Consider the following 21226-nt stretch of genomic DNA (forward strand, 5'->3'; position numbering starts at 1 on the left):
CATGGAGTAGGGCATCAAAAGCATTCCATACCAGGAAAAATTTAACACAATGGATTAAGATGTGAAAGGACAAAGGAATTAATGGAGTATAAAATGCATGTTAGAGATACTACTGAGAACAAAGTGGAAATCAGAAAATGAAGAACCTTATGCCCATCAAGGAATATAGGCTTTATTTCTTAATGATGTAAGAACTGAAGGTTTTTGGGTGATGGGCTCCATTTTCTGTTAGGTCAGGTCAGGATTGCAGGATAAACTAATATAAGGCGGGGACGTATGCAGCCCTTAAATATCTGGGCCAGTGGACTGCGGACGTTGCTCAGTGGCAGAATGCTTATCAGTGCCTTAGGATAAATCCTCCGCAGTGCAAAGGAGGGGAGGGAGAGATAATGGGAATTAGGTTCAAGCAGGGAAGGGTGATGAGAAGGAACTGAAGAGACCGACTTCGGAGGCAAGAGGAATGTGGATGGGGGTGCAAGCGGTGGTGAGAGGAAATGACAGAGTAGGAGAAGTGAGTTAATGAAGTCAAATGTCCTCACAACTCATTATTAACTCATACACAACCCCCTCAAAGTCATATTTTGTTATTGAAGTTTATTACACAAAATAGAAAAGAACAAATCTGAATCATTTTTAAATATACTGTAAATAAATGAAACACTTGAAAGACATAAGGATGAGTGGATTATTTCCAAAAGCAAATCTCTTGCTAAGAAAAAATAATGCTTGCCATTTGCTTTATTTGAAATTGAAATATTAATTGACATTTATACTTGCTAGTGTCTCAGGACACTTTTTTCATCTACTTAATATATTATAATTCAAAAAGCACAAGTGTGATGATTTAATTTTTTTTTGCCAATCTCTGATTTCCTGTTGTATCAGCCGCTTTCTTATTGTTGGGAAACAGTAGTTGACACCCACAACTTTACGGCTGGAGGTTTAATTTGGCTCACAGTAAGCGGGTATTCATTCTACGCTTACCTGGCTCCAAGGCAGAAACTTCATGGTGGAAGATCATGGCAAAGGTGTGTACTTCACAGTGACCGGAAGCAGAACCGGGGAACTGTCCCAAAGGAGGGACTAGAGGTCAGATGTAGTACCTGTTGTCACACCAGTGTGACCACCCAGATGCACCCAGAAGTGTGCTTTGCTAATCTGCTAGGTATCTCTTCCTCTGCTTGAGTGGACAATGATGGGATTAATGGATACACCTCTTATTCACTCGAATTGTTAAAAAGTTCTAAATATCTTTAGTAAAAAATGTTCTGTTAGTAATTAGTGCAAATGCCTTATCTCTTAACCAGTAATTTTGTTTTTAATTGAAAACATTCTTATATAATTTTTAAAAAATCGAATGATCCAGTATTACAAAAAAAATTAAACTTTGTATGTATGAAAATAGATAAATGACTCTTTTCGAATGCGAGAAATAAGGACTGTTTCAGAAGAAAAAAGAGCCACTCTCTTGGCTATAAATGCTTTTCTTATGATTTGGTGCTTTGTTTTCTGAAAGGAGATTTGAGTTCTGTGAGCATCAGTGGAACCATTAGAGAGGTGTGGACTATGAGCTTTTTTGCTTTGAGGGCTATATCTTAAATTAGGAGAATATGGAGATACGAGTAATATAAGTAGTGGGAAATTGATTTTAGATTAAAGAGTCAAGTACATTGCATTTTGGAACCTGTAAGGTTAGAGTGAAATGTTAATTGGACAGATAATATATAGTGAGGTAAGATATAAATTATGTATCAGAAGATTTTTATTTCTTTAAAAATGAAACTATTTGTTCAAGTAATTCTATTACATTTTAAAATAATTTTCAAAAAGGAAATTAGTTCAGATTAAAATACTGATAACCCATTCTTTTACATCTATGAGGGAGTGAACACAAAGAACCAGAAGCCCAGCACAGTACTGTGAAAGAATAGTAGGTTTCTTGGGTGAATGAAGTGACTGCCTTTTCTTTGTGAGCAAATTGAGGTCTGCTTGCTAAAACTACAGCACTGAACACTACTTCCACCTAGTGGCAATCTACCTGTAGTGCATAGGTAATTAGAAACAAACTCGAAACTCCCTCTGGAAGGGAATAGGTAGTTTCGACTTCCTGTAGAATGACATCTTGTCTACATTAAATTGTGTCTTCAATGTTATTATATTTATTGATGGAATCAACCCTATAAAATTCAATTCTGAATTTTCTGTTCAAAGTTGGTTGAAGTTTTTTTCATGGCATTCACTCCTTGATTTACCTCATTTTAAGCTCTTAGGAAAATAGTGCTAGGAAATGAAAAAAAGTTTACAGATAAGAAAGAAAGTATAAATTGCCAATTAGTAGGTGGGCACATTGCAACCTCACTGAGTAGCAAATAGAAGCATATTAGGATATTATTTCTTTATCAGAATAACAGGTACAAAAATATTCTGCTCTATGAAGGAAATGCTGGAGGGGCCTTCAAAACTTGGTGGAAAAGTAATTTGGCACATTTTTCTTTGATTTTTTGAAAACTTTTATTTGCAAAAAATTTCAAACTTATAGAGAAGTTGCAAGAATATGCGTACAAAGAGCACTTGCATAACTTACCAAGATCAGCTATTGTTAATATTCTACCTCATTTGCTGTATAATTAGCTTGTTGAACCATTGGAAGCTAAGGTACATTAATGATGACCTTTTAGACCTGTATACTTCAGTGGATGTTTTCGTGAATAAGAATAACTGTTACATATCCACAATACAGTTAGTGACTGTGGTAATTTAATACTGATACAATGTTTTTATCGAATGTACTGTTCACTGTATAACTTTGTTAGCTGAGTCAAGAGATTTTTTTTTCTCTTTTTGAGACAGGGTCTTGCTATGCAGTTCCGGCTGGCTTTGAGTTCACTTTGTAGCCCAGACTGATCTTGAACTCACAGTGATCCCCTCTCTCAGCCTCTGAGTGCTGGGATTACAGCCGTGCGCCACCACGCCTGGCCATAATTTTTTGTATGAATTGTTTTCCACCTTGGTACAGGGTCTGTTCTAAGACAAGCTATTGCATTTAAGTGTTGTCTCTTTATCTTCGTTTAATCTGGAATATTTCCACAGATCTAGTTTTTCTCTTATGACCTTGATGTCTTTGAAAATCTTAAGCCTTCCTTTTTAAAAAATAGAACATTCTACATTTTATGTTTGTATTATGTTCCTCATCATTACATTTGATTTTAAGTTCTCTGTTGAAGTCCTTCATATGTGATATGCCCTTCTTAGAGTATCCTATCTGGAGACAGATGATGTCCACATGCCCCTTGTGGGCAATGTTAATTTTATTTATCTGGTCAGTGTTTGTCTAATTTCTTCATTGGTCAGATTTTTCCTCAGTAAAATACACTTTAAGCCCATACTAATTTTCTACTCTTCATAAAAATTCTCCTGCCATTTAGTATCCATTGATTATTCTGCTCATTGCAGTTTTACTATGATGGTTATGAAAGGCCAATTGTAATCTCCGTCAGTCCCTTCACAACTACTAATTGGCTCTCTGCATTTTACTGTAAGCAAAAATACAACTTCCCTTCTCTCTAGTTTGCCTGCATAGACTCAGTAATTATATTTTAACTCATTCTTCCAGATTTAGTCAGGAGCATCCACTTTAGGATGAACTCTTTAGGGAATAGAAAAGAAAAATAAGGGGAAATGCATACATGCTATATTAAAATAAAAATTCTATCATGTATTTTCTGGAAATTGTTCCTCATCAGTTGATAATGGTCTTCCTTCTGTTGCATAGCCACATAGAAACTAACAGTTAGTTTGAATAGACAAGCACATTAAGAATCTTTAAAATGTTTACATACATTGACCAGATAACTTCAGTTTTAGAAATTATTCTTAAAGAAATTCTTACAAAAAAAAAAAGAAATTCTTACAGATTCAGATAAATATTTATGCACAAAGATGTTCAATGAAGTATTATTTATAATGATAAAAATGTAGAAATATCTGCATAATTTACATTAAAATTACGACAGCATACTAGATGCGTATAATGAAAGATTATTCAGCAGACATTAAAAAATCATATCAAGTGAAACAAATTTCAAAATTATATACTGTGTCAACCCATGTAAAATACACAGCAAAGAGGTTGCAGGGAATCATACTGAAGTGATAAAAATGACTGCCTCTGAGAGTAAGATTTCTGATGGCTTATTCTGCCTTTCATTTTTATAATATTTTTTATGATCTGTAAGTTATCTTTTGTAAACATATATTCACAATATTTTCAAAAAGTTGAAATCAGCAATCTACTATTATAAGAAGTCTTTTCCCTTTAGAAATTGGAATAGTTCCTCATCATGGATCACTATAGAGCTTTTTTCTTTGTTGTTTTTGAGAAGAGGGCCTTGCTATGTAGTACAGGTTGGCCTTAGACTCACTGTTTAGCCTAGGCTGGCATCAAACTTGTGATGATCCTCCTGCCTCAGCCTCCTGAGTGCTGGGATTATAGGTGTACGCTACCACAGCTGGTCTGTAGACTTTATTATATTACATTTCTCTGTTTCCTTGGGAGCCAGAAACCAAGACTGAGGTCTTTCAGAACAACTGTTCAAGAAAACCTTTACAATTACACTTGAATATTTTTTCTACTTCTCTTTTTTTTAAGTGTCTTCTATTCTTAAATTTTTAAGTGTCTTCTATTCTTAAATCTTATTTTAATGTTTTTTGTTGCAAATAATCTCTAATTCTCTTTTTTAAATGGTGAACTGAGAAATTTATTGACTTAAGTGAGATCCAGTCTGCAAAGCAAAGCAAAGCAAAGCAAAGCAAAGCAAAGCAAAGCAAAACAATATGGCTAGGGATGTAGCTCAGAACAAATGTGCTGGCTTCAGTACTTAAAAAACAGTGGAGGGGCTGGGGATTTAGCTCAGCGGCAAAAGCGCCTGCCTGGCAGGCGCAAGGTCGTGAGTTCGAAAAAACAGTGGAAAGGAACATAAATAAACAGAATATAAATATAATCATTGTACAGTTGTCCAAAAAGTGCTTGGTAGATACAAAATCTTAATAGATTTATTTGCAATATTTAAAATAACCTTATTGCATACTATATCAATCAAGTTTATCTGATGATCACTGGGTGGAGTGAGAAGAATTGCTCATATCTCTATTTTCTTGATGAATGAACAAAAGGAAGGAAAAATTAAATACATGCTATTGAGTTGATAGTGTGGAAAATGTACTCAATAGCATATTAAAATTTTACCTTCCAAAGTTCTGTAATATTTTTCCAATGGCTAATATCCCTTGTCAGATCAGAACTTACTTGTCACTTCTGTTCCCAGTTGATCAGCCCTGCTAATGTTGAACACGTGCTTGCTGACCCACTCTGCTCTGCCCTGCTTAGTGATATGGAATTGTATAATCCAAGTCTTCCATGTCCTCAGTTAGGCCAGTTTCTTGCGCTGAAACCCTCCAAGGACATGTAGAACAATTATGTAATTTCCACACAGTGTTCTTTCATGAAAATGAAGACGGTTAAATTCCACTTCTCTTTTCCTGTCCTAGCCTTCTTCAGAATAAATTTAAATGAAAAATAAGAGATATTTTCACTTAAGTGTAGAGACATAAGCACCAACTAAAAGTGATAGAAAGTGTAGGACCTTGAGCAACCACTGATTTTATTCTCCCACACCTACTCAATTTTGTAATTTTTTGATTTAAAAAATTAAAAAAATTCTATAATGTTTTGAGTAATCAGTTTTTTAAAGATTCTTGCAGTATAATTCCCGCCCACACACACAAATCTAACCAAACCTTTATGCTTCAACTTGAGCCTGGTCCTCAGTGGAGATGGAAAGAGACAGGATTTACATAATTCAATTCACCTAACACTTCTTATTAAGCTTCTTTGGATTTTTCAGATGTTAGGTGAAAGCACCTAGTCCTTTACACTTCTTAAAAGACAGATATTGTGGACCAAACAATTAATCAAGTCTGTAGCTTGTCTAGGAGTTGTTTCCACGTTGTTCACATACTACTACTGCTATGTATCTAAAAACAGATGCAGTAATACAATTAAGTCATTGTGGTAAATAGATGAAAATGTCCACTCACGCATTTTGTGCTCTCTGGGTATTCACTTTCCTTCTGGACTTTCTTTTATGAAAATGCTTCTTTAGTATAGCTCTCTGTGTATGTGCACCAATCAACTTAAACTAGATTACTAGTGCAGTTAAGGATCAGCTAGCATCAGGAGGGGAGAAATTGTACCTGGTTTGCTCACCATATCCACAGTTCCTGGCACACGTGAGGCCCATAAATATTTGTAGCGGCCCTATTGAATGGATGAAGTTTTATATAACATTTCACCATTTACAATACAATTCTTAAGCTAGGTATGAGTTTTCCTGTTGCTTGGACATAATGTCTGATACCCACAATTTAATGGAAAAGAGGTTTATTAATTTAGTGCATGATTTCAGGAGATTTAGTACATGGCTGGCAGGTTGCAAGGCACTAATCTCATGGTGGAAGGGTGTGGTGAAACAAAAGTTCTTAGTTCATAGTGGAAGGAAGTAGAATAGGGAACCCTGCCAGTCAGGAAGGAGGGAGGGACCATATGTAGTTCCCACATCCTACCCAGACACATTATTAATCTGCTAGGCATTTCTTAAACTGAAGTTGATATACGAGGATTAATGTTCACAAGCAGTATTTCATTTAATTTTCAAAGCTAATTATAGGGTAGCTAGTATAAACCTTGGGAGCTGGAATTTGAGATACTCTTCCAGAGGGTGTACTAGTCAAAAGGTAACGGAGCCAGTTCTTTATTTACCTCACTCTGCTGTGCAGAGGCAGCACTGTGCCACAGAAGGCGGCATGATGTCAAGCTGCAGAGCAGCCAGGTCACACTGTAGGTGTGAAGCAAGCAGGTTAGTGCAATAGAATTTCAAACATAAGACAAGGTATCCTTTTGTGTGTATTGGTTTCTTGGAATAACTGTTGTCTGTGAGCCCCATTTTCTCACCTGAACAATGTGATAATGGTAATAATGATCAATCAATGGGATGTCAGGAGCACAAGGATACAGAGAGTGTGTAAGTTGGAAAGCGTTCTGTATTAAGTGCAGTGGTTGGGTGGGATGCTAGCTCTGGAATTAGTCCACCATTGGGTGTGTTTCACTTTCCTGACTGTAAAAGCTTGGATAACCAGTTTTCCACAGAAATGCTCCCTTCACTGATAAGAGGTACTCAAATGCCTTTACAACAAATATAATATAAACTATATTTCCAGTATCTCCAGGCTTTGGGCCCTCTCTCTTACAGGAGGATATGACTTTCATTACCAAGACAAGGAAAATCTTAACCTAACCCCATCCCACTATACCTACCCAGTAAAATGAGAAAGAGATAGAAGACTTAAATGTTTTAGGCAAGGTACCTGAGATACCCTGATATTTTAAATATGCACGCCGTATGTAGATGGTACCTAATAATACTAGTACATGCAGTGTTACTTGTTGCTAACAATATTTCAGTGTATCAATTATGATCTATCAATTCCTAAACAGTTTAGGTCTTTTTTCTATATGAACAATCCAGAGTAACTAGAGCACTGTGGAAATTAATTCTGAGGTTCATTACCTACTGACAAGAACACTTGTGGAGCTTACCGGATGCTCTAATTATTCTTGGCAGGGAAATCCAACCTATTGAGTTTGGGGGCATCTTTACAAGTGCTGCTTGGTATTGTAATCTATGCTGAGTGCTGCTGCTGTGCCTTATGTACACTGGGTAAATTTTTTAATGTCTGAATTTGTACCTTCAGGCAACTGAATCCTGATATATGTAAATTTTAAGTGAAAACACACACGAATAAGAAAAAGTAAACAAATGAACTCTCTCAGCAAAGCTAAATAATAACAAACCATATTTTTTTAAAAAATTGTCTTTTATAGGCTAAAAAGTTACCTTTTGCTCTCATTGAGGATATTCACTTATTTTTAAAATTATAACATTAGGAGATTGATTTGTTTTTATAAGAAGTCTATATCCCCCATCATACTTTAATTGTAAACCTTACCCTTCAGTGAATTATATCTCTGAGTTGTGTTGGGCTAGAAAAGACCTTTTATTTCATCAAATACAGTATATTTCCCAGAATTCCAAAGGGAGAGAGAAAAAGTAGGACATATATCCTGAGTAGAAATATAGCTTTAGGTGAAATATAGTACATTTAAAAGAAATGTAACTAAGGAAAAGTTTTATATTTTAAAGAAAATAATATTAACATTCTTAATAAAAAGTTTTACTCAAATTTTTAAATGTTCAAATCTTTTCATTAATTAAATATGAAGGTTAAGTCTATATTATCTCAAAAGAGTTATTTAGGAAAACTAGTGGTTGAAGTGACATTGTAAGGGAATAGTTACTTAGAGGAACTTACAAAGATCTTTGGAAGTACTATAAAAACAATAAGAAAATTGCTGTGTACGTGAAGTTAGCATTCTTTACCATAGTATAGTAAGATAGTATTTTTGAAAGGTAATGTAGAATATCTTCATATACAAAGAATAGATTTGTTACATTAAGGCAAACATTTTAGATATACATTAGATATCATATATATATTTACTTATTCCATATGTCTTCTAATAGAATACATTAAAGTCTAAAAATTTAAATAAACTCTTGGTGATTCTATGAATAAAGGAATTAATGATTTATTAAGTATTAAAATACTGTCTGCCATGAAGATAAACAGCACTGACTCAACTTAAATATGCAAACGCAAATACTGTGGCTGGCCTCTGACGAGCAGAATATTTAATTGATGTTCAGTAAGGCAAGGTATTATTCCACATTTGGCTCAGAGCACTTAGGAAGTCAGTCTGAAAAAGTGTTGCGCTATGACCCAAGACTTTTTTTATTGAGCTGCCAGTTCTCATTTGAGAGGCCCTTCTGTTTGCCCTTTAATGCCCTGGGGTTTAAAGAAGGATAGAGAAAGCCTGACTTAATCACCAGCACAGCCTGCAGCACAGCCACAGTGCCAAAGAGCTGATTTTTCTCAGCTGCTCTAGTGTTCACAGTTCCTTTTGAGATGTGCAGGTACCAGAGGTGTTTTCTTCAATATAAGCTGGTTTGAGTCTTTTTCAGTACTTATTGTCCTTTTCCTCTAGGCTCTTCTTTAACTCTGAAGAAAATGCCTTTGCTCAGCAGCCAGTCTGCTGCCCTTGATTACCTTCCTATAATGCAAAAAGAAAAAAAAAAAAAAAACTTAAATTCTTTTTTTAAGAAACAAACATTCTCATGACAACAGATACTTCAATAACTCTTTATGAGGTGAGTGTGGGGTCTCTCTTGATCACTTCTTCCAAGGTTTATGATTTCTCCAAATAATTACAAATACAGGTTAACCACTTTTCAGCTTTCACTGAGATTTTTATTCATCCTTTGGTAAATAAACTTTTCACTTTTGAAGCATTCATCTGTGGTGGATTAGCCAATGGCCAAGGTTCATCTGCCTGGGGCATTGTGGAGTTCTATGTTCTACCTTGTAACTTACTCCAAACTTCTACTTTTAAACAACAATCACCCTAAAAGTTGTATATTCATCCTATTTTATTTGCTACCAGTTAAACTTTATCTAATAGTCATTTTGCACAAAGAAGCAGTCTTAAGACATGTAAATGAAATCAATCACATATGAGTATAGTTGTGCTTGCAGTAATTGTCTAGAACGAGATACTGACTATGATTGACACCTAGACTTACTATTCACATAGAGTGTTCTCTGCTGGTCAAGTGACATTACACCCCAAAGTTAAACAATGAAAGACTCCACATTCTGAGTTCATTGTTTGTAAATTGTAGAAGCCACCAAAAAGGTTGAATCAGGTTGGCCCAATTCCAGATGCAGTATTAAATGGCCTGCAGGGAAATGAAACTGTGTTTCAAAACTTTTACAAATTTTCAGTTATTGGCTTAAAGAATCACGATTCTCCATTGTGTGGTAAGGAAAATACTTGGGTGGTAGGCACCTTTAGTTTGTTAAAAGAAAAACTTGGGATAGGACTATAGCTCACTGGCAAAGTGCTTACCTGGTGAGAGTGAGAACAAGGCTGTGGTTTTGAATGTCAGAACTTTGAAAACAAACAAACAGCAAACACAAAAAGAAACAAGAGTCTTCAAGTAAATTAAATTTAACAGAGCTTATTGAAATGAAGAACAACTCACATATTGGGTAGTGCTTAGGACCAGAAAAGGTTCAGAGAGCTTTAAATCAGCCATACAAGCAGTGTTTTTATAGGTTCACCCATGCATGAAAACAAGGTAGAGAAATCACAAGGACATTGGTATTATTTGAGCATAATATGATAAAGGACTTGCTTTATTTGAGCATGATATAAAAGAGCATTTTTATTACTCAAGTATGATCTGATCAGTTGGCTGCCTGTAACTGGTTGAAACTTGGCTGTTTGTGATTGGCTTAAAGGTGTATTACAAAAATATACTCAATAATTGGGTTTTGGATTGCTTATATTATTTTTGATTGAAATTTGTTAATAGCAACTCAAAGTAGGAGACAGGAAGCCTCAGGCTCCTTTTCAGTTGATCAAGTTCTATGCAATTAAGCCTGCTTGTCTTAGTTGTGTGTTTTATAGAAGAGCAAGAATGCTTAGAAGTCAAGAAATGTGGTCTTTGTGTAATTAAGGAAGATTTTTTTCTACTTACACTCTTTCCATAAATACATGATAAATAATCCTTGTATGATGATAGAATTTGAGGTGCACATTTTAACATCCTTAAAAAAAGGCATTTGAATCTCTGGCAATATTTGCTTGGTGATAATCTTTTAAATAGTCATTACTTAACTCCTATCAACTTAGCTTACTTTCCAAATATTATTGTATCAACATTACTTATACTGTTAAGTCAGTAGGTCTTTTGAGTAAATATATAATTTGACACTGACTTGAGCTTTAAATGAAATTGCTTCCAAACAATATTTTTTGTTCAAATCTTGATATAAACTTGCTATTGAAGTTACCAGTAAAAATTATTTTCTCCTTTAGATTAAGTCCTCAGTAAATTTTGGGGGTGAATTTCTTGTTACATTTTAAAAGATTTTGTGAAAGGCATATATGATATTTAATGTAGTAAGGTCTGTATTAATTTTGCAAAATTTAAACTATGTATTTGCACTTAGTGACTGTCTTAGTTATTTTCTTGTTGCTGGGACAAAATATGTATCACCCAAAAGTTAAAGAAAGAGAGGTATATTTTGGATCACAGTTTGTAGAGATTTCTCAGTCTATAGTCAGTTCATTCCAAGGCAGGATGGCATGTCAGAGGAGAAACATTCAATGGCATGGAAGGCAGTAAGCAGCAAGACTTCCTTTTTCTTTCTCTTTTTTATTCAGTTCAGCTAAAAGCCTATTGGTTGGTGCACCTACATGCAAGGTGGGTCTTTACTCTTCAATAAGTTCATCCTCCACTGCATAAGTCTTCTAAACCAATCGGTAGGCTAATCTACTATCATATACCCATGATCCAGTCAATCCCAAAAGCTCCACCTATGAGTATGTGAGGCTTTGGGGGACATCTAGATATAAGCCATAACACTGACTGATTTAATGAATGGACTTCAAATGGGATAGGGGTCAAGAATACCCTTCCTTTTGTTGGAATTTTAGGTGGTGTATGATTTTCTAAAGCAAAATAACAATATAAATGTAAATTTTGTCCAATTTAAATTGAGTTATTCATTACAATTCAACAAATCTTCAAATATGAAAATATAATTCATTTAAATGTTAGGTGCTTTCTCTGATTTTTATGTTTAAAGTTAAAAGATATATGGTTAAATTTCACTCATAAAAGTGCTTTTTTGATATTTGCATTTCATGTCACTCTAACATGTGCAGAAAATGTACTGATACCACCAAATGTTGGAATTCAAGTTACTTATAAAGTCTATCCTGTTGATAGCTTATAAACTCCATTTGCATTTTGCTTAAAGGTACTTGATATGTTCATTTTTCTCCCTAAAACTTAATTTGTAGAAAAGCATAGCAACTTAATTTCAGTAGTGATCATTTAAGGCTATAGCTTCTGAATATAAATCAGAAAATAACATGGTTAGTTTTCTGAAGTTGTAGAATCACCATTTATCTGTGAATTAGAAGGTTTGGGAAATTTTGTCCCCTCCATAGACTTAACCTGACATTTTCTGCTCATCTTCTTTATTATATACTTGTGTGCTATTTATTGAGGGAACAACATTCCTGAGGCCAAATAAATTAAAGCACATGTATTAGTCAGGCTTCTCCAGAGAAACAGAACTAGAAGCAGAAAATATATATCTGCAAATAGATCTTTAATAGGAATAGCTCATGTGAGTATGGAGGTCAAGAAGCCCTGTGATTTGTCATCTGTAAGCTGGAGAATCACTAAGCCTGGTAGCTGAATGTGTTCTGAGTGTGAAGGCGCGACAAGCAGTGGAGCCAATGATAGAAGTCCCATCCAAGTCTGAAAGACCAAGAAACAAGAATGCTCATACCTGATGTCAGACAAAGATGGATGTCTCAGCTCCAACAGAAAGAGGAAATTTACCTTTTCTCCACCTTTTTGTTCTATTGGGCTCTAAACAGATTGAATGGTTCCAATTTGCCTTACTTAGTCAACCAATTCAACTACTAATTTCATCTGCAATTACTTACCCAGAAATAATGTCTAACAGTTATTTCATAACCCATTTGCCTACTTAGTCTGACATATAGATTTTTTGTTTTTTGGTACCAGGAATACAAACTCAGGACCTTGCACTTGCGAGGCAGGTGCTGGTGCTGCTGAGCTCTATCACTATTCCTGACATTAAAAAGTAACAAAGTCCATCTCTTATCAACTTGGCACTCCTATATATTTCCTTAAATCCTATTTAATCTTTGAAGAATTGATAATGATAAAACAAGGTCATAATTCTATCTTTTTAAAAATTTATTTTAAAAGTAAAAGAAAGAAAACATTAATGAACAGACATCCATTTACAAAATAGCATAAGAACAATACAAACAATACAGAGTTATAGACAAAGTTGTAGGAAATTAACAATGGTTGTTGTATTATGCATTGATATCTTCAAAGTGGTTTCTCAGGAAAACAAATAGAGACATGCAGTCTTGATCAAACAAGTAACCATTGACTGTTAGTTTCAGTAAAGCAATAGAAGACAGTAGTTCAACTATGTTAGCTCTCCTGAATATACTCATATATTATTCTTCTCTTTTGCCACACCCCAGTTGCCTTTTACTTTTGAGCATTTTCCTTTCATTTTGCAATGTCTACCATACCTCCTAGTTTTTATTCACTCTTTCATGTTCTTACACTAGTGAGACAATACATTGCTTACATATGCAGGTCTGATTTATTTCACTTATGAGTATGGTCTCCTGTTGTGACCATTTACCTATAAAAGCCTCGAGTTTATCTTTCTTTAAAGCTGAGTAATATTCCATTATATAAAAGTACCCCAATGTTTTTATCCAATCCTCAGTGGATGGACATTTGGGTTGCTTCCACAATTTAGCAATTGCAAATTATGCTGCTATGAACATGGGTGCACATATATAGCTGTGATATGATGTTTTCAGATCTTCTGGGAAAATACCCAGAAGGGGAATAGCTGGGTTGAATGGAACCTTTAGATCTAGTTTGCTGAGGAATCTCCAAACTGATTTCCACAGTGGTTTCACCAGTCTGCATTCCCACCAGCAGTGGAGAAGAGTTCCTATTTCTCCACAGCCTCTCCAGCATTTGTTATTGATTTATTTCTTAATGCTAGCCATTCTTACTAGGGCGAGATGAAATATCAATGTTGTTTTAATTTGCATTTCTTGAATGACTAATGATGTTGAACATTTTCTCATGTATTTATTTGCCATTTGTATTTCTTTATCTGAGAAGTGTGTATTTATCTTAGCTGCCCATTTTTGGATTGGGTCTTTATATTTGAGAGGGCTGATGGTTTTTAATTCTTTATATGTTCTAGATAGAAGCCCTTTGTCTGAGGGACAGGCAGCTAAAATTTATTCCCAATTTCAGGGTTTTCTTTTTATTCTGATGGTGATTTTTTAGATGTGCAGAAACTTTTCAGTAAAGTGAGATCCCAGTTGTTGATTCTTTGATGTATTTCACGGGCAGTTTGGTTTTGGTTCATGAACTCTCTGCCTCCCCTATGTCTTCAACGTTTTTACCTACTTTCTCTTCCAGTAGATTTAGTGTTTCTGTTTTAATATTGAGATCTGTGAACCATTTTGACTTGAGTTTGGTGTATGGTGATAGATGGGTTTATTTTCATTTTTTGGCAGGTGGCAATCCAATTTTTCCAGCACCATTTATTAAAGAGGCTATTGTTCTTCCAGTGAGTTTGTTTGGCCCCTTTATCAAAGATTAGGTGGCCGAGTGTGTTTGTGGTTGTGTCTGTTTCTTCCAGTCTGTTCCATTGATCTTCTGGTCTGTTTTTTAGCCAGTAAGGTTGATTTTGTGACAGTAGCTTTGTATTATAATTTCAGGTCAGGGATTGTGATTCCACCTGATTTGTCCTTATTGCCCAGGATTGCTTTTGCTATTCTGGGTCTCTTCTGGTTCCAGATGAATTTAAGGAATGTTTTCTTTAGATCTGTGAGGTATGCTAATGGTAGTTTAATGGGAATTGCATTGAGTCTGTACAACAATTTTGGGAGTATGGCCATTTTCACAATGTTGGTTCTTCCTATCCATGAGCAAAGAATATTTCTCCATTTAATGAAATCCTCTTTGATCTCTTTTTTCATCGTACTGTAGTTTTCATTGAATATATCTCTTACTTTTTTTGTTAGATCGATTCCTAAATATTTCAATTTCTTGGAAGCTATTGTGAAAGGAATAGTTTCCTTAATTTCTCTCTAAGTATGTTTGTTGTTTGTGTATAGGAATGCTATCAATTTTTGGGTGTTGACTTTGTATCTGGCTACACTGCTGAATTTGTTGATTAATTCAAGAAGTCTTCTTGTGGAGTTTTTGGGGTAAAATATCATGTCATCTGCAAATAGCGATAATTTTACTTCTTCCTTTCCTATCCTTATTCTTTTTATTTCTCTGTCTTGTCTACTTGCTCTGGCTAATGGTTCCAGAACTATGTTGAACAGCAGTGGTGACAGTGGACATCCTTGTCTTCTTCCTGATTTTAAAGTAGAGGCTTTCAGTTTTTGTTCATTTAATATGATGTTGGCTATTGTTTTATTGTAGATGGCTTTGATCAGATTAAGGTAAAGACCATCTATTCCTATTTTCTGTAGAGTTTTTATCATTAATCCATGTTGGACTTTGTCAAAAGCTTTTTCTGCATCTATTGAGATGATCACGTGGTTTTTGTCTTTGGCTCTATTGACATGGTCTGTAACATTTATAGATTTGAGAATATTGAATCATCCCTGCATTCCTAGAATGAATATGACTTGGTTGTGGTGTATGATTTTCTTGATGATTTGCTGCATTCTATTTGCTAGTATTTTATTAAGTATCTTTCCATCTATAAACATTAGGGAGATTGGTCTGTAGTCTTCTTTCTTGGTTGGGTCTTTCTCTGCTTTTGTTATCAGTCTAATACTTGCCTCCAGAAATGAGTTAGGGAGAATTGCTTCCTTTTAAATTTCATTGAAGAGTGTGAGGGGTGTTTGTATTAAATCTTCTGTAAATGTCTTGTAAAATTCTTCTGTGAATCCATCAGGGCCTGCACTTTTCTTTATTGGTAAGTTTTTAATCACATTTTCAATATCATTAATTGATATTGGGTTGTTTAGGAATTTTATATCATCTTGACTAAACCTTGGTAATTCATACATATCTAGGAATGTGTCCATTTCTTCTGAGTTTTCTATCCTTCGAGAGTAAAGATTTTCAAAGTAGGTATTAATGATCTTCTGAATTTCTGTGGAATCTGTGGTAATTTCATCCTTTTCATTCCTTTTTTTTTTTTTTGGGTTTTCTCCGGTACTGGGAACCGAACTCACGACGTTGCACTTGCCAGGCAGGCGCTTTTGCCGCTGAGCTAAATCCCCAGCCCCTTTTCATTCCTTATTACATGAATTTGAGTTCTTTCCTTTCTTTTTTTGATAAGGTTGGCTAGGACTTTATCAATTTTATTTATTCTTTCAAATAACCAACTCTTAGATTCATGTATTTTTTGTAAGGTTTTCTTCATATCAATTGCATTAATTTTTGCCCAGATCTTTATAATCTCCCTTCTTTGGGCTTTGGGCTTGACTTTTTCTTCTTTTTCTAAGGGTTTGAAGTGCAGCATTAGGCTATTTATTTGTTCTCTTTCTGCTTTCTTTATGTGTGAGTTCACCGCTATAAATTTCCCTCTGAGGACTGCTTTCATTGCATCCCACAGATTCTGGTAAGTTGTATTGACATTTTCATTTGTTTGTAGGTATTTTTTAATTTCTTCTTTAATGTCTTCTGTGACCCATTGGTTGTTCAGGAGATTGCTGTTCAATTTCCAAGTATTTATGGAATTTTTGGAGTTCCTTTTGTCATTAATTTCCAATTTCATTGCACTGTGGTCAGATAATATGCATGGGATAATTTCAGTTCTTTTGCATTTTGGCAGGTATGCTCTATAGCCTAGAATGTGGTCTATTTTTGAGAAAGTCCCATGTGCAGCTGAGATAAATGTGTATTGTGCTGTTGTGGGATGGAACACTCTGTATACATCTACTAAGTCCATTTGTTCACAGATTTTGCTCAGATCTGTTATTTCTTTGCCAATTTTTTGTCTAGTTGACCTATCTCCTTGTGTCAAAGGTATGTTGAGGTCTCTTATTACAATAGTGTTATTAATTATATGGGTTTTCATGTCTGATAAGATTTGTCTTATATAGTTTGGTGCTCCAATATTTGGTGCATACATATTTATGATTGTTATCTCATCCTCCTGCAGTTTTCCTCTAACAAGTATGTAATGACCTTGTTTATCTCTTTTGATTGTTCTCTGTTTGAAGTTTATATTGTCTGCAAACATAATAGCTACAACTGCTTTTTTCTGGGTTCTTGTTGCATAGAGAGTTGTTTTCCATCCTTTGATTTTTAGTCTATGGATTTCCTTTTGAGTAAAATGTGTTTCCTATATACAGTATATCGTTGGATTTTGTTTCTTAATCCACTCTGCCAGTCTGTTTCTTTTGACTGGTGAATTGAGGCCATTTACATTTATGATTGTAACCAATATGTGTTGACTTATCTTTGTTATGTTATTTAGTTGCTGTTTGTTTCCTACTTTTTCTGCCTGTTTAATTGCTTGCTCTGCTTGAGGGTTCAATTGTTCTTGAAATTGTGGTCTTTTTTTCTCTGTCTAGCCTGTCTTTTAGTACTCTTTGCAGTGATGGTTTGGCACTCATGAAGTTTTCAGTTGTTCTTTGTTGTGGAAATATTTTATTTCTCCATTGAATTTGAAGGATAGTTTGGCAGGGTACATCAGTCTTGGTTGGAAGATGTTTTGTCTCAGGACCTGTAATACTTTGCTCCAAGCTCTTCTTGATTGGATTTTTTGTGTTGAGAAGTCTGCCATGATTCTGGTGGGCTTTCCTTTATAGGTAATCTGTTTCTTTTCTCTAGCAGCTTTTAATATTCTGTTCTTTTGCTGGAGATCTGGGATCTTGACTATTATATGTCTGAGTGTAGTTTTATTTTGGTTATGGCTAGTTTGAATTCTATATGCCTCATTTACTGTATATCAGATTCTGTTTCCATGCTTGGTAAATTTTCTGCTATGATTTCCACAAATATTCTTTTTATGTCATTTGTGTTGCCTCCTTCTATATCATTGACTCCTACTAGTCATACATTGTAGATCTTTGCCTCGTCTTGCTGCTGTTCAATTGATTTTTCCTGATTCCTTGTTGATTTTAAGAGATCTTTTCTGTCATGATTGCTAGCTGCCATGTTGTCTTCAAAATCTGAAATTCTATCTTCAGCTTCATTCAAGCTGTTTTGTCAGCTTTCACTGGGAACTTAGATTTCCTGGATGTCTCTTTGAATCTGGTTCATGCGTTCTAATTCTTTCCTATATTTTTCATTTAACATTTCTTTCCATTGCCTATGTTCATCTATTTTTTAATATTTTTCTTATTTAGATGTGCTGAACAGTTCTTTCATTATTATTTCTGTTTCATTTTTTGCCTGAGAGGTGATTTCTAACCTGATCTCTTCTATGGCCTGATGGAGTTGTTTCTTAACTTCCATTGCAATCATTTCAGCAATGTTAGGTGTGTGTTTACCAAGTTCTCCTATGTAAATGTCTCTTGAACTTGTTCTGAGTGGGGTGGAGTCCTGAGATTATGAGATTGTTATTATTCGTCTTGTCATGTTTGATACTGGATGCAGAACACTCTATCTCCCTCTTCCCTGGCAGCTCAGCAAAGGTCACTAGTGTCCCTAGTTTTCCTGGTGGTCAGACTTGCCCCTCAGTGTCCACTGAGATGCACTGCTTAATCTGGGTTTTCTGGCAGATGGTGAAGTGTATCTAGTTCTTCTAGGTCTCAGATGTGAACTGTGATGTCAGCAGATGGCAGACTGGCTGATCCAGTATCCCCTCACAGCTCTGGGCATGTGTATGACCCAGAATTGGGTTGCATTCATGGCACAATCCCAGACCAGTAGTCCCCTGTCCCCAGGCAGTTCAGGGTACAAGCAAAACCCAGGCATGAACTACAGGGTCAACAGTTTCTGTACCACCTGATTCTGTGTCTCCAGGCAGCTCAGGACATGCACAGGAGCCAGACGTGGGCTGTGTCTGTGACCTCCAGGAGGTCAGGGAACAAGTAAAGCCCAGACCCAAATGGTGGGGCCAGCAGCTTATGGAGCACCTGCTGTAGTACCTCCCTTGGGATGTGCAGGGAGGGTCCACATGTGAACCTGGGCAATAGCAGTTTGTGGGCCTTCTGAGTGAGGATCTCCTGTTGGCACTGGGCCCACAGAGGGCAGAGACTCAGACTGTAATGGTGGCAGGGTCATGGGTCACCTGTTCTGCTCCCAGGAAGTAGATGGGAAATACCTGGTTTTCTGGGCAGTGTTCAGCTGTGAACAATGATGTCAGCGGGTCATGGCCCTCCTGATTCTGTGTCTCCAGTCAGTTCAGGATACACACAGGAGCCAGACATGGGCTGCATTGATGGTGATCACAGTCCGCTTGTGTCATGTGACCTCCAGGAGGCCAGGTCACAAGTAAATCCCAAACCCGAACCATGGTGCCAGCTCATAATTCTATCTAATGTGATGTACAGATATTTTGTGTACAACCACAAACACACTACTCCTTTCCCTACAAGATGAGGTAGTCTTTGATGATTGGTCTTCCTTTTACCTACCATAACTCAAAAGCTATGATGTAAAATTAACAATACTTAAAAACTGATGTGAAATTAATACATTTTGTGTTACATAATTAGAGAATAAGAACAAAACAAAGATATTGCTTAATGGCTTTGTGTGCATGTATGTGCAAACATATTCAGAAGAAAATACAAAGTTAATACTGAATATAATAGTATTTTTCATTTTTGAATTACTCATTGCATGGTTGTAGGTAATATTTATAACTACCTTTTTCTACTGCCCAGTTTGAGTTCTCTTTGCTTTGAGAAAGTACCTCAGCTATTTATAATCCTTTACCTGGAAGGCTAACCCAACTTCCACTTCTGAAGGGCTGGGACATTATTAGTCTTGCCTGGTTTGGGCTTTTGTTTGTCACTGATCTTAGTCATAAAGCATGGTAACACTGAAAAATGGCCTAGGGAACTTTTTATATTCCAAGCATTCTATCCCTTAGCTCCATTGTGGGTTTGTAGTCAGAATCATTCACCTCAGTGAACAACATTAATTCCTTTCTTTACCCACTGACAGGAGGCATGAGGAGCCCAAAGTGGCCCGTTGGCAGTGTTAACTTCCAGTTCAATGGAATTATTTTTCTGTTTGTTGGTAGTGGCATTTCTATCTCTGAAACCAAGACCTCTGGGCCAGTAAAGCATAAAGTTGTTGGAACATGAAGTAAAAATTTTACTAGTAGGTTACTTCTAATAGTAGAGGTAATGGCAAGGGGTGCTGCTCCTAATTCCACTATTGATTCCTGGCCCTGTACATCTTGGCTACTGGAGAAACAGCAGTGATTCAGTCCATACCGAGCCTCTGTAGAATCTTGCTTCAGCCCTTCAGGGTATTGCTACCTATCTTCTTGATGTTATAACTGAGTCTTCAAAAGGACATTTCATTGCAATATAAAGCTAACTGCTTCAGGATGGTGGGAAATGTGACAAGGCCATTGAATGACAAAAACACAAGTCTGTTTTTGTACTTCTGCTGTGAATGTGTTTCTTGATCAGAAGCTATAGTGTGTGGAATATCATCATAGTGGGTAAGGCATTCTGTAAGTTTATGGATGGTAATTTTGGCAGAAATATTTTGTACAAGGAAGAGAAATTCATACCAGAGTAAGTGTCTATTCCAGTAAATACAAAATACTACCCTTTTTACAAGGGAGGCTGTTGAATGTAATCACCTTCTACCAGGTTGCTGCATGAGATGAGTGCCTTGAGGAATGATGCCATCAGTGGATATTTGGTGTCAGTCTCTACTGATGGCAGATTGAATACTCAGTGGTGTCCATTGCCAAGTCAGCAATGGTAAAAGAAGTCCACATCACGGAGCCTCTGTATAACTTCATTATTGCTATAGTGGTCACTTTTTTCAAGAGCCCATAGGGCAATTATAAGAATGACTGAGGAAAGAAGACTGATGGCCACAAAATGAGCTATCTTATCCATTGGATTGTTAGCATTCTCTTCTTCTCAGGATACTCTTTTCAGAGCATTCATATTTCCTATGTTTTGCCCATTTAAAGAGATCTATTCACATTCTTTTCCCTCAAATGTATTATCAACAACAATTTTCCAATCATTTTCTTCCAAATGCCTAATTCTGTGTATAAGTACATGAATCTGTGTATAATCACACATTTGGCCCTCCCTTCTTTCCCTCCCTCCCCTTCCTTTCCTTTCCCTCCCATCTCCACTCCTTGCCTCCCTTCTTCTTATTCCTTCCTTCCCCCTTTTCCCCTTCCTTCCTTCCTTCCTTCCTTCCTTCCTTCCTTCCTTCCTTCCTTCCTTCCCTTCTTTATCTTCTCCTCTTCTTCTCCTTCTTCCTCTTCT

Source organism: Chinchilla lanigera, unplaced genomic scaffold (genome assembly GCF_000276665.1).
Source record: "Chinchilla lanigera isolate Chin_1 unplaced genomic scaffold, ChiLan1.0 scaffold00010, whole genome shotgun sequence".
Taxonomy (NCBI): Eukaryota; Metazoa; Chordata; class Mammalia; order Rodentia; family Chinchillidae; genus Chinchilla; species Chinchilla lanigera.